This window comes from Vicia villosa, linkage group LG6 (genome assembly GCF_029867415.1).
Source record: "Vicia villosa cultivar HV-30 ecotype Madison, WI linkage group LG6, Vvil1.0, whole genome shotgun sequence".
Lineage (NCBI taxonomy): Eukaryota > Viridiplantae > Streptophyta > Magnoliopsida > Fabales > Fabaceae > Vicia > Vicia villosa.
The window spans coordinates 85,448,187-85,461,399 of NC_081185.1; the positions used below are offsets into that span (position 1 = coordinate 85,448,187).

Sequence of the window (13,213 nt, forward strand, 5' to 3'; positions counted from 1 at the left end):
AGTGTGGTTGCTTGTGGAGGAGTATGGTGGGATTGCACGTTCCTGTGCGTTGGATTAATTATCAAGGGAGTTTGAGGGTTGAGATCTGCGAGCACACCATAAATCCGAAAAGCTGCAAGCACTGGATTTGTCGGAGAAGTGATTATGAAAATATCATAAAAATTACATGCAGCCATCAGGAATTGAACCCACGCCTTTGTGGGCTATGCGTTTGGACTTGACTCTAACCGCTGCGCCAATGCTTGATTGTTGTTGCTATCACACATGTTAAATATAAAAACATAAGAAAGCGTTTTATTCCGAAATTGAAACAGAACCTGGGGGTCATCTTCTCCATTTGATCCTGCGTTTTTTGCAATGAGTTCTCCACAGTTAATTCCTGCAAACATCCAAACTCACCAAATACCATGTATAAATCATAATTAATATGAGGTTCAAATTTAAATCGCTACTCAAACACGATATGCTTATTAATTTTGGTTGATTCAGCTTATAATAAAAAATCCCCAAATCAAAGCTTGGAAACCTTAAACATGGTGTAACCTTCAACCTGCGATTAAACCCAAATCAAACAGCACAGAAAAATTCGAAGCACATCCATGATCACGAATAAGAATTCATATATGATTTATGATGCGTGAATGACTGTAATTGAAAATAAAAAAAACTATGAACAAACCGTAAACGATGGTGTCGCGGTTTTGATGAAGCTGAATAGGATTTATGAAGCAGCCAAAATTCCTCTTGCTTCTGCATCCGTCTTGGTCTTTGTTCTCCTTGCAATCGAGGTTGCTCCGTTAATGTCGCTCCGGTGACGTGTTGCGGCCGGCCGAGTCCGATACTGAACCGTTTCTTCTTCTTACTGTTTCGTGTAAAAGAACAAAAATCGGTGTTGTTTTGTGTTGTTACAGGAAATTGTTAGAACCACCAAAACAAATTCAAGTGTCAGAATAAGAGCAAATTCGTTTGTATCCTTATAGTTGCAGATGTGATGCTTGAGGTAATGCCGGTGGGAGAAGATTAGGAATTGTTATACTGTGCGTGTCGGTTTTCTCTTTTTTTGGGATCAGGGTTATTGTTAATTATTTATACTAAACAGAAATTAGGTTAACTCGATGTAAAAGCAAAATAATTCATTTGATTCAAATAATTAAAAGCCCAAAACAAATTCATTTGACTTTGAGTTGTAACTTTCTCTTCATCAATCAAATTGATTATTTAAAAAGAATAAAACTATCCTAAAAATGCAAAAAATGAACAAAATCTTTCAAATATTTTTATTTTATGATTTTTTGGAAATATCTTTAATAAATAATAAAAACGAAAATAATATTTAAATATTAAAAACCAATTTTTTTGTGAATTTTTGAATAAATGTGAATAAAGTTAGAAGTAAAATTAAAAACTAAAAAAAAAAGAAAGAAATGTTAGAAGTGAGATTCAGACTTGGGGTCTCCCGCTCTTGTACCTTTTACCCGCAAATTCTTACCAACTGTGCTATGTCACTTAATCGAAATAAAATGACATTTGCGATGAGGGCAAATTTTGGGGTATGACAGCTGCCCCTGTTCAATTATCTTAAACCGGAAGATGTAGAGTGGTTTGTATGCCAGTCGGTATCTGAAGGTGGAAGATGATTGAACACTAGAATACTAAGAAATTTGCTGGGGTTACCTTAAAAGTTTAGGATTCACTTAATTGTTTTCTATTGTTTGCTTTGCTTGCTTTATTTTTCAGGGCGTTTTGGGAAAATTGAAGGACGAATCCTATTCCCGGATTCAAGAACACTTAAGATTAGGAGTGGCATAGTCATGGCGACCTCTTTCACATATGTGGGAGATGAGTCAATATGAAGTTCACGCTTGAGTTACGACTCCATAGCATATGCACACCTTTCTCAAATGAGGGGGGTCTATGTATGTGTCTGTGGGTGCGCCGGAGCTCAAGGACCTTTAGTTACCCTTAACCCATCCTGGCCTTTAGGAACGTAGTGGGGGGATTACCCTTGACAAATGTTAAGGACTAGTCGCTACCCGATACTACAATTCAGATAGGTTCTTTCTCAAAGTATCATTGCATGGTGCGAATGCATCATGTCCGAGGGTGCTTTAGAAGGGCTGACAATTCTGGATAACTTGTAGAACCCGTTGCTGAAATCTCCTTATCCATAGAAATACCCTTGGGAAGGACACCTGATCAGACTCCATGCAAGCCTTAAGTCAAAAATTGTGTGACTTGTGTGACTTGTTTGTGTTTGCTACTAACCTTTGTTCTTTGCAGGTTTTGTTAAAAGGACGTGTTTGCCCTTACTATCTCACACTATGCCTAATGAATTGCATTCGCATAACATTCATGACATCATGACATCATAAGCATAACATGATTTAACTAACCCTTTCAAGGATCTTAGGGATTTAGGGCGCACAATTTCAGGTGCCCTTATCAAAGGTTGATCTCCTAATCAAGGGGCAAGAGGATTTATTTTCCTCTGGTCACACACCTTCCAATTCAAAGACTCAGTACCTAGCAAGGGGCAAGAGGATTTATTTTCCTCTGGTCACACACCTTCCAATTCAAAGACTCAGTACCTAGCAAGGGGCAAGAGGATTTACTTTCCTCTGGACATGTATCCTCAAATTCAGAAGTATCCCGAATCAGAGGCGATGACCCACTCGATATGGTGAGCTTGATTCTCAAAGAAGGATGTTCAAAGACAAGAGTCATAATTCTTCAAACAAATATGCGACCAAATCACTTTCCAATGTTGCTAACTAAATTCCTTAAAGATCCTTAAAAACATTTCATTTGCATTCATGACATTGCATATTTCTAACTTTGTTTTCAGGTTCCGCCTCGACAATCATTTCTCTCAAATATAATCGAGCTAGAGATTTATTCTGACAAGCCTTTACATTCCAAAACTTCGTCAAATAACTCATCGACTCTAACGAACAAGCATTCTCAATCAGATATGGTCTAATGTATGACCCGTTCCGGTATTCTCAGTCAGATATGGTCCAACGAATGACTCGTTCTGACATTCCTCTGCGGATATGGTCTAATGTATGACTCGTTCTGGTATTCTCCTTCAGATATGGTTTAATGAATAACTCGTTCTGATATCCTTCCTCAGATATGATCCAATGTATGACTCGTTCTGACATTCCAACAGATATGGTCTAATGTACGACTCGTTCTGCTATTCCTCTTCAGATATGGTCTAATGTATGGCTCGTTCTGATATTACTCCTCAGATATGGTCCAATGTATGACTCGTTCTGACATTCCTCTGCAGATATGGTCTAATGAATAACTCGGTCTAAATGTACGACTCGTTCTGATATCCCTCAATATATATAGCCTATTTTCTCTAACGTCCTCTATCACATATGGTCTAAATGTATGACCCGTTTCTCTCATCACAAACAATGCTGTGCACAATCTGAAAGGTCGCAATGAACACAACCAATATGTGGGGACAATTCTGATCTCTACACTAGTTCCACAACAAAAACACAAGTCAGATACACCTTAGCGTCAATTCACAAAGATCAATATGTCACTGGCTCAAGCATTACAACACATACTGAAGTCGGAGTTGATCACCTTAAAGGATACCCCTAAGAATCCTAGTACTTCTGCTCGTAGCTGTAATCCTAATGTGAGGTGTGCATACCACTCTGATAGTCCTGGTCATGATACAAATAGCTGCTGGTCATTGAAGAACAAAATTCAAGATATGATCGATGCTGGCGAAGTTGAATTCCCTCATCCCAAGACTCCTGTAGTGATCACTACTCCCAGGCATAATCACGACAAGACTGATTAATGTCTAAAGTGGATGAACTTTTAATCATTAGCTTTACTTTCATTTGCAATTTCTATTCTGTTTGTTTAAACATTCGACTTATGATAGACATTATATGTTTTAATAATCATCGTCAGTGCATTGCATATGCTTGTCTTGAATTAATTATTTCGCTGTCACTCATTTTTAAATTATGTCTTTACTTTGCATATGTTTTATGATACTCAACTCCTGCTAAAGCTGTATACCTTTTAAGGGAGGATGACGAAACCGATACCGCAACCTCATACAATATGCTTTTGAGCGGACTATGCTGATGATGTACAGGCATTGTTTCAATTCCTAAACAGTGGAGATATAAGGATGTTAATCCCTCGTCAACCCCTTTGAGCCTAAGAAGTAGAAGTTTCTTTCTTGTGCTAATTAAAACCCTTGATCGTAACCTGGGGCAGGGTAGTTCTCAGTTAATTTGATTGTGCATTCTATTTTAAGAGAATCATTCAGTACACCTTTCAACAAAGGTTTCAATCATAAACGTTCAATCATACACATCAAAGAAGTGTTGGAGATGTCAATCAAAAGACAATGATGGTTCATCAATCATTAAGCAACGCAGTCAATATCTTTCAAAAGAAAAAAAAATGAAAAATGAAATGAAAAAACATATATACAAAGAAAAGCCTGCTAAGTCAAAAATCAAAAAGGTGACTTAGGCAAAAATCAAGGCATCCCGCTGACTGTAAGCTCAAAATAGACAGTTCAGGCAAAAGTTAGGGATATCAAAAAGATGAAGAAAAAGAGAGAGAAGTCAATAAATTCTTGAACAACTCAAAGTTGTGACTACCAAAAGGAAGAAGTGACTTCCATCTCAAAAGTTCTCTTTGATTATGAACCATTGTCATTATCAAAGGTGCAAATCCAAAAGTCTCTTGGAACCTGAATGCATAAGTCGAATCAACTGAGCTTAGGATTGAAGATCATCACGAAGAGGGGTGGGTACAATCAAATTTTGAGCCTTTATCTTTTGTTTCTTAAACCGTGAACCAAGCCACGCTACAACCCTTGAAAGTCCTAATTGAAGCATGGTTAGTTCGAAAGCATACTGTAAAAAAAAAAGGTATCCCGACTCCTTAAGGTTTACTACAAATGTTAAGTTGATATCCTGTTTTTACAAACATCACATTATTACAAATATCTTTTTTCACAAGTGTCGTGTTTTTACATCTCATGTTTTAAAGGTTTTTCAAAAACTCAAGACAAATGTATGCATTGCATATCATGAATTCATTATTAAACGTATTCTGCTACATAATTTCAAATGTTAGCATCAGAAAGAACTTGCACAGGGTACAACTAATGACTGAAAGCTATCCCGACAGACAAGATTACTCCGAGAAACAATGTCTCCTATATGTATATATATATATATATATATATATATATATATATATATGTCATATAGAAGCTATTCAAACCTATAATCCATATCTGTAACATTTGGAACATAGTTTTCCACTTTCAATTTTTCTATTTTGCAGGTACAGTCGAGTTGATCATTCCAGGTGTGTTCAAGCTCAAGCAAGCTTCCATTTAGCTTCTATAAATTCCAGGAAGCTATCCAGATCATTAAATTAACTCTGTAACACCCCCATTGCAGGTTTCGATTCTCATTTCAGAGGTAAAAAAACTCAAACTTGAACTCTCTCATTTTTGCATCATTTTGAACAAAGCTCGATTCTATCTTGTTTAGAATCATGCAGGGAGTAAAAGCCCTAAGTTTTTAGGGATTGATTGTACATATCTGTCATTTTATTTCAAATTGAAGTTTTAGGGTTCTTGAGGTTTCTGGGAAAATTAAAGAGTCACAGTTAATATAAATTAATGTTATTTACATAATTAGAGTCGTGGTTGAATTTTGAACAAGATGCATGTTTGAATTTCTAGAAATGGTTAAGTTTTGATTATGTTCGAATCTCTGATAATCACAAGCTGAAGGTTGAAGATGAAGTTCAATTCAGCTTTAGAACATGTTTTTTAATATATATTTATGTGTGTATTTGGTAATTAGTTAAAGCACGTTGGCTCAGTGGCAAGGTTTTGCGCTTGTGACATAAAGGGTGTGGGTTCAAACCTCCATAGGGCCAAACCAAAATTTTTAGCACTTGTTTATTTTCTTTTTTTTTACCAACTTGTTTATTTTATTTAAAATAGCAAAATCATTTTTTTAAACCATTTTTTGAACATTACTCATTTAAGTTGTCTATTTTATTTATAATTTAAAAATTCAAAAATATTATTTATTTTATTATTAAAAAAAAATTAAATAAACACAAATCTTTTATATGTTTAAAAAACCTAAAAAATTATTTCTTTTTTTATTATTTTCACCAAGTAAACTCCTTTTATTTTTGTGTGAATTATTTTAGGGCTAGGTTAAAGTCTCTTTGATGATACCATGTACCCTTAAATCAACTCTCCTTTAGAGTTTGATATTTTAATCAATTTAAAATCAATTAGGTTTATGTGTGGTTCTAAAACCCTAATTTTCTATAAAACCTAATTTGACTCTTTGATATTTAGCTTCACCATGTTGATATAACTTGTTGCTTTGATCTCTTTCTTTGTGTTTGTACATATGCTTGTTGACTTTATCCTTGTATACTTGTACTTTACTTATGGTATTATCATTGTATATATACATTGTTTACTAACCACATGTTTGAGATATCTATCCATCCATCATACATCATCTTCATTCATACATGAAATGATTCAAAGGTATAAACATCCTCTTATCCATCATTTATATTTGAGTCTTATGCATTGATATCTTTGTTATACTCACTTGTTTACTTTTGTGACACATGTTATCAGACACACACTTGAGGTATCTAAGATTGATTGCTTAAGTTTTTGTTAAAAAATCTAAAGGAATGGGAATGGTATTGACTAAAATTGTCAAGGTACTCAATCTCTCTTCCAAACTATTTCATCTTTGTGCTTAGTATTGTTAAAGATTTGCACCCCACTTGTTTTGAAAATGGTTTTGTATTATCAGGCCCAGCCCCAGCCAGGTGCAGGCAGTGCTGCTGCACTGGGCCTCACAATCTTGGGGGCCCAATTTTAAATATTACTGTTAACCAATTATATAAAAAAGAAAATGAAATATTAAAAGGAATAGAAAATTAAACGGTATAATCTCTCACCTCTTTCTATTATCTCTCTTCTTCTCACTTCTCAGTAAAACAACACAGCAACACAGTAGCAATGATAAAAAACAAAAAATAAAAGCTGTTAACACCACCAATTCACCACCGTTCATTGAAACGCCACGCCGTAACGAAACTCTGCACCATAGTGAAACACCGCACTGTAACAAAACGCTACACCGTAACAAAACGCGAACGCAGCACCACCATCGTATGGGTATGTTTTTTTCTTTTCTTTAAATCTTTCAAATTCTGGTATGGTATTATTGTAAAACTAAATGAATAATATTCATAAGATAGGATTTTAGTTGTTTTGTTTCAATAGGATTTTAGACAAAGTTAAATATGGGGTTGTTGTTATACTAAGAGAGAGGATTATTTCTTAATTGATTTTGTGCGGTGTTTTTAGGTGTTATTATACTGTGTTGAATGCAATTATTTCATAATTGATTTTCTTAATTATTGTAAAACTTAATTGATTTTGTTGTTATACTGTGTGGTATTTTTTAATTGGGTGTTTTTTATTGTAATTGTTGTAAAACTTAATTGTTTTTGTTATGCTGAGGAATTATTTCTTAATTGATCTTATTAATTGGGTGTTTTTGATTGTAATTGTTGTAAAACTTAATTGTTTTTGTTATGCTGAGGAATTATTTCTTAATTGATCTTATTAATTGGGTGTTTTTGATTGTAATTGTTGTAAAACTTAATTGTTTTTGTTATGCTGAGGAATTATTTCTTAATTGATCTTATTAATGTAATTGAGTTTGTTTTGGTTTAATAATTTAATTTATTTTAGTAAGGATTATTTCTTAATTGATTTTAGTAATTGATGTTGTTTTGCTTTAATAATTTAATTTATTTTAGTAATTCAATTTCATAATGGGACTGCCAATAGACGTCTGTCGGTAAATACTACGGTCTACGAAATTGATCTTCAGCGGATACATTAAACATAGTGAGATATTTCAAGTTTTTTTTTTACTATGCCTCCTAAAAATAGAAAGTATGAACGTAGAAATGATAAGCGTAGGAAAATGAAAAAAATTAAAGAGTTAGTTAAATCTCAAGTGAAAACTCTTGATAAATTTTGAACTAAAGTTACTAAATGTTGCATGAAGAAAACAAATAGTGTTCGTAAGATGACTCTAAGCGGGAACTCTTGATAAATTTTGAACTAAAATTACTAAATGTTGCATGAAGAAATCAAATAGTGTTCATAAGATGACTCTTTTTAAGTAGCTACATACTTTAAGTTGTATGAAATAATGTTTATAGTTCAAACAGTATTTTAAGTCTTCCTTTAATTAATATATAATTTTATTTTTTGTGCATTTTTTTAATTATTAAAATTGTATTTTTTTAAATATTTAAGGCCTATTTTTGGAATTAAAACTGGGCCTCCGATTTGATTGGACCGGCCCTGTGTATTATTAAAGCTCAACCTTTTTAAATCAATCCTTGGTTTTGTATTGTTAAAGCTCAACCAGCCTCTTTTATTAAACTTAGCCTTGTATTGTTAAATTTTGGCTCATTTTAAAACTTGTTTAGTATTGTCAAAGCTTAACATTTTAAAAACCCGTTGAGTATTGTTAAAGATCACCACCCAAAAAGATTTTGCCACTTGGCCTTTTATTTTCCTTTTAAAAGGAACTACAAAAGCTCTGACTTCCCTATTGCACTTAAGGGGTACGTAGGCCTGAGATACGATATCTTACCGAGCTCACTTTTAAAACCTTCTTTTCTCATCCTCCCACTCTATTTAAACAAAAACACAAAAGGAATTTTATAAACAACAATAATAATGATATTTTCAAAGAGGTTCCTATGGAGTACCACAGATGTGAGAGGTGCTCAAAACTTTCCCTTGCATAACCAACCCCCCGTACCTAAATCTCTGATAAGTTTATTAGTTTTGATTTTAAAAAACTTATGTGGATTTTATTCGCTCTTTCTCCCATTTCCTTTGAAAACAATAAAGCATAGTGGCGACTCTATTTAAAACATATGAGTTAAGTCAATTCAATGGTTTTAGTCTCACAAGTCACTACAAGAAATTTTCCATTTACCAACGGCAAAAATCCGTTGGTAAAGATCTAAAAACCGTCGCTAAAAGTAAAAAAACCTATACCAGCGGCCATTTGCTTCCGTCAACTATAATTTCCTATACCAACGGCTTATTTCCGTCTCAATATCTTATACCAACGACAATTTTGAGGCGTTGGACAAAATTTTAGGGCTATAGCAACGACTAATTACACTATCTATTAACTTTCCATCACATATTTCCGTTGGTATAGGACAAAATTAACCGTTGGTATATGTCTTTTTTTTTACAAATATTTTTTTCCTTAATTAATATTTTTTAATAATCGAATTTTGCCAATACATTTAATATACACCACACAAAATTTTAAGCAACACCAAAAAAAATTCAATTATATTGTCAAAATAGCAATCTTACAAACATATCAAAATAAGAAAGTAATGTCAATTATATAATGACAACCACCAAAATAATTGCTACGACAACAAAAAAAAACACAAAAACGTATCTAAGATAAAAGAAATTTCTAATCTTCCTCTCTTCCATCTTTCTTCTTATCTTCCTCTCTTCCATTTTCATCAGTGCATGAAGTATGAACTTCGACAATACTCTTGAAATAATAAAACTTTGGTTTCTACCACCAAGTGATATTGTGCAAGTTGTACACCAACCACTCCAGTGTATTACACATCATCATTTGGCAGCATATAGTTTGATATTCACTTATTTACTCTGGCAAAACTCATATGCATCTTAAATCAAGTTCTATTCATTATCCATTGCCTCCATCCTATAGCAAATTAGAGGTCCACATGGTTAGGTTGTCTCTCAACAACTGCATGATCAAAGTGCTATCCTTGTATGAATCTTCACTCAAGGTATCCAACTCCGCAATTGGCTCATCAAAAGCTTGTTTGGCCAAATGACAAGCTCTATAAATTTTAGTAATGACATTGAGACAAGAGCTAGAAACAAAAGTAATGGACATAGTATGAGAAATATTGAAAACCAATTTCTTACCTTTCAAGAGAGTCATAATCTCATAATTAAAGACAAAGAATTTGAGTTTAGGTCCAAGACAATTGGATGTGTTAATGGAACATCAGTGTTTGTAGTGGCTGAAGCAACCTAATAATCAAAATAATTGAGAAAAACAAGAAAAAGCACAATATATAGATAATATCATAGTTTATCGTTGAACCCGCTTATTTCAGAAATACAAGAGATCAAACACACCTCATATCCTTTAAGTAACTGCTCAGTATCCTCTTTCCTTTCTTAGTCAGTCTTGAACTCAGCAAGATACAGGAAATAATCACCTTTCATACATTGTGTTCCACTCTCGGAAGTCTTCGACTTTCCTAGTTCAATCTTTTTAAATGACTCAATTGTTTACTCGTCTAGACCCACAATCATCCTTGTAATGTTAATGGCAATAGCAGGTTCAGTTCCTATTGTCATCAGATTTCTCCTACACAACAACAAAAATATTGAAATGATACTGAGTTTGGAAAATGAAGAAACAAAAACAAATTCAAATTAAATCAATTGTGTGAACGAAATAACTTAACTATCATTGGTGGTCCGGTCCATTCATCTTCATCCATTCAAGTAAGAAACTTATTTGGGTTCATACTTGGCATTTTCAACAGAAACTCTACGATAAATCAATATATTTCAGCTATATAGACTGTTCTCTTAGGTTAAAAAAAAATAGTATCCCAAACTTCACCTACTTTGCCTTTTTCGTTTAGGCCTGAAGCACTTTAAGGCTCTAACACATTTCTTCAACCAATGAAATTTGGGACTAAAGTGTTCATATAAAAGTGGTACAACAACAATCAGGAATATCAGTCCCTTCTTCACACACAAACAAAGATGTGAAATTCAAAATGAGAAGATTAAAAAAATGAGAAAAGGAAATATAGGTTATGAGCAAACCATCTTGTAGCTTCACAACTATCGTAGTTCTGTGTATGGTATCCTCTAGCTCAAGGGCTTCTAAGACAAGTATTTGGTATATTCACTGTAGATAATATTAATATCAATGTTAATAATAATACCTTAAGAAAATAGGACATTTTTTATATGACATATTTTAGTAAGTAGCACTACTACCTATAGAGCAAAACTAAACTAATTTTAATCTTAGTCTAAGAAATGAAACCATAATCTAAGTTGCATCACAGTTGTATAGATCATCTTTTCAATTTTTCATTTAGTGGAAAGAGCTTATCTTAAATCCTATTACTAATTCAACAATACTAATACCACCACTATTGCATGAAAGGCACAATCCATACTCCTACAACATTAAAAGATAAATATTGAACATTGACTACTAAAAGAACAAAAATATAATCTCCACGTACAAATAAGTAAATTGAATGAAGGAAAGGCATAAGTCATGCCAGATCAGTACAAATAACATCCACCCTACATAACCAAAAACAGTTCAAACTCTTGAAACTATCATAACCATTAACTTAGTGACATTTATCTATAAGAAGTTTAGCAAAACAAGAATACGCAGCTGGATTGGTTGATTACAGGATACATACATATTTTCTAAGAACTAACCATATTTATGTACCTTAAGATGAGTCTGTCCCAATTTCTGTAGCCTACAAAGAGAAGGTTAAACTCTGTGACATTCCTCTAAAACTCACTCCTATAAGTCAAGAGATATGAAGCCCAATTCTTGAAGCTTTTTAAACAAACTCAAACTGGAAGGTAATGTTGGGGCATCAGCCAACTTCACCCAATCATTGAAGGAAGTCTCGTTTAAGATTTCCGACCTGTGGTCTAATCAAACAACTAAGTGTTAAACAAGATACACTCGTGGTGAACTCACCCATAAAAAGGATCATATAAACACTTTCAGCATGGAACAGAACATAACATAATACACACTCAATTGAGAAAACCCTAAAACACAAGAGAGTATAAAAAACCTTATCTTTGTAGTGTTGTTTCAGTTGAGCGATACCTTGGATACCTTTATGAACTAGTTTTCTAAAATTTTTAGGACCCGCAACGATACTGTGAGCAATCGTTGCAGGTGATACACATGAGATGAATCGTTGCAGATGGTACACCAAAGTTGAATTGTTGCATTTGATACACAGATTGATGAATCGATGCAGTCGTAAATGAAGATGAAGAATTAGGGTTAGGGTTAGGAATAAGAATCGATGTCGCTGTAATTGAAGATGCAACACATGTGATACACAAATTGATAAACGATTTAGGAGGGAATGAATTCACCCAGAAAAATTTAGACGCGGGAGAATTTCAGGGAGAAGTGTTTTCGTGAATTGGGATTTTGACAACGCGCTCCAAGAAGCTTTTACAAAAATTTGACAAGTGAATTTTTTCTTTTAAAGGTTGACCAACAAATTAAGCGCTTTTTATCTAGGAATATTGGAGACCCAATACCAACGGGTAACTTGTAATTTTGGTCTCTAAATACTATTTATACCAACGCTTTTTTTTACAGTCACTAAAGGTGTCTGTTGGTATATGGCAAATTTCTTGTAGTGAGTTTTACCTCTATAGGGGCTCTGTACCTCTAAGTCGGTTAAGTCTCTGGACCTTTGTCCGCAACTCGATCAACCTCGCCAAGGCTCTCAAACCGTCTTCGGTGAATCCTTGCAAGGGGCTCTCTACCATAGAAACAACTCGGTCAACCTCATTAACGCCCTTAAACAACCTTACAAGGGGCTCTTCACCGAAAGTCAAAAGTCCAAGCGCACTCTTAAGCCTCTGGCATAATCAGATTTAGGGGCTACGTAAACCTAACCCTCTGGCCTAAACCAAATTCAAGCACATTGGAAGTCTCTGAAATAGAGCAAGAGTTTCAAGCATTTTCATGAACTCGGACAAAAAAAGAGAGCCTCTCGTCCAGCAGACAAGTGGTTGTAAAATAAATTCCAAGCGTACTCTTAAGCCTCTGGCACTATTGGTTTCAGCCAGACTAAGTAAAATTTAAACCTCTGGCCTAACCAAGTCCAAGTGCACTTGAAGTCTCTGAAGTAAAACAAAAATTCTGAGCACTCTCAAAAACACAGACAAAACAAAACTAAAACCTCTTGTCCAGAAGATAAGTAGTTATAAATACCTTGCTTAAAAATCCGGGTATATAAAACA

General features: G+C 34.0%; 1 long non-coding RNA gene across 10 annotated transcripts; it reads right to left on the minus strand.

Annotated features, from left to right (window-relative positions):
• Positions 1–9,528: 9,528 nt before the first annotated feature.
• On the minus strand, positions 9,529–12,396 carry LOC131611809 (uncharacterized). 10 transcript variants are annotated; one of them, XR_009287159.1, is made up of 7 exons: positions 12,019–12,396; positions 11,658–11,869; positions 11,006–11,090; positions 10,801–10,871; positions 10,301–10,721; positions 10,085–10,192; positions 9,529–9,973 (listed from the first exon to the last, which is right to left on the minus strand). It is a non-coding gene; the product is annotated as an uncharacterized LOC131611809 (long non-coding RNA). The 10 variants fall into 10 exon arrangements; XR_009287156.1 differs by having other exon boundaries at positions 10,801–10,924; XR_009287154.1 differs by having other exon boundaries at positions 10,301–10,535; positions 10,636–10,721; positions 10,801–11,090.
• Positions 12,397–13,213: the final 817 nt, after the last annotated feature.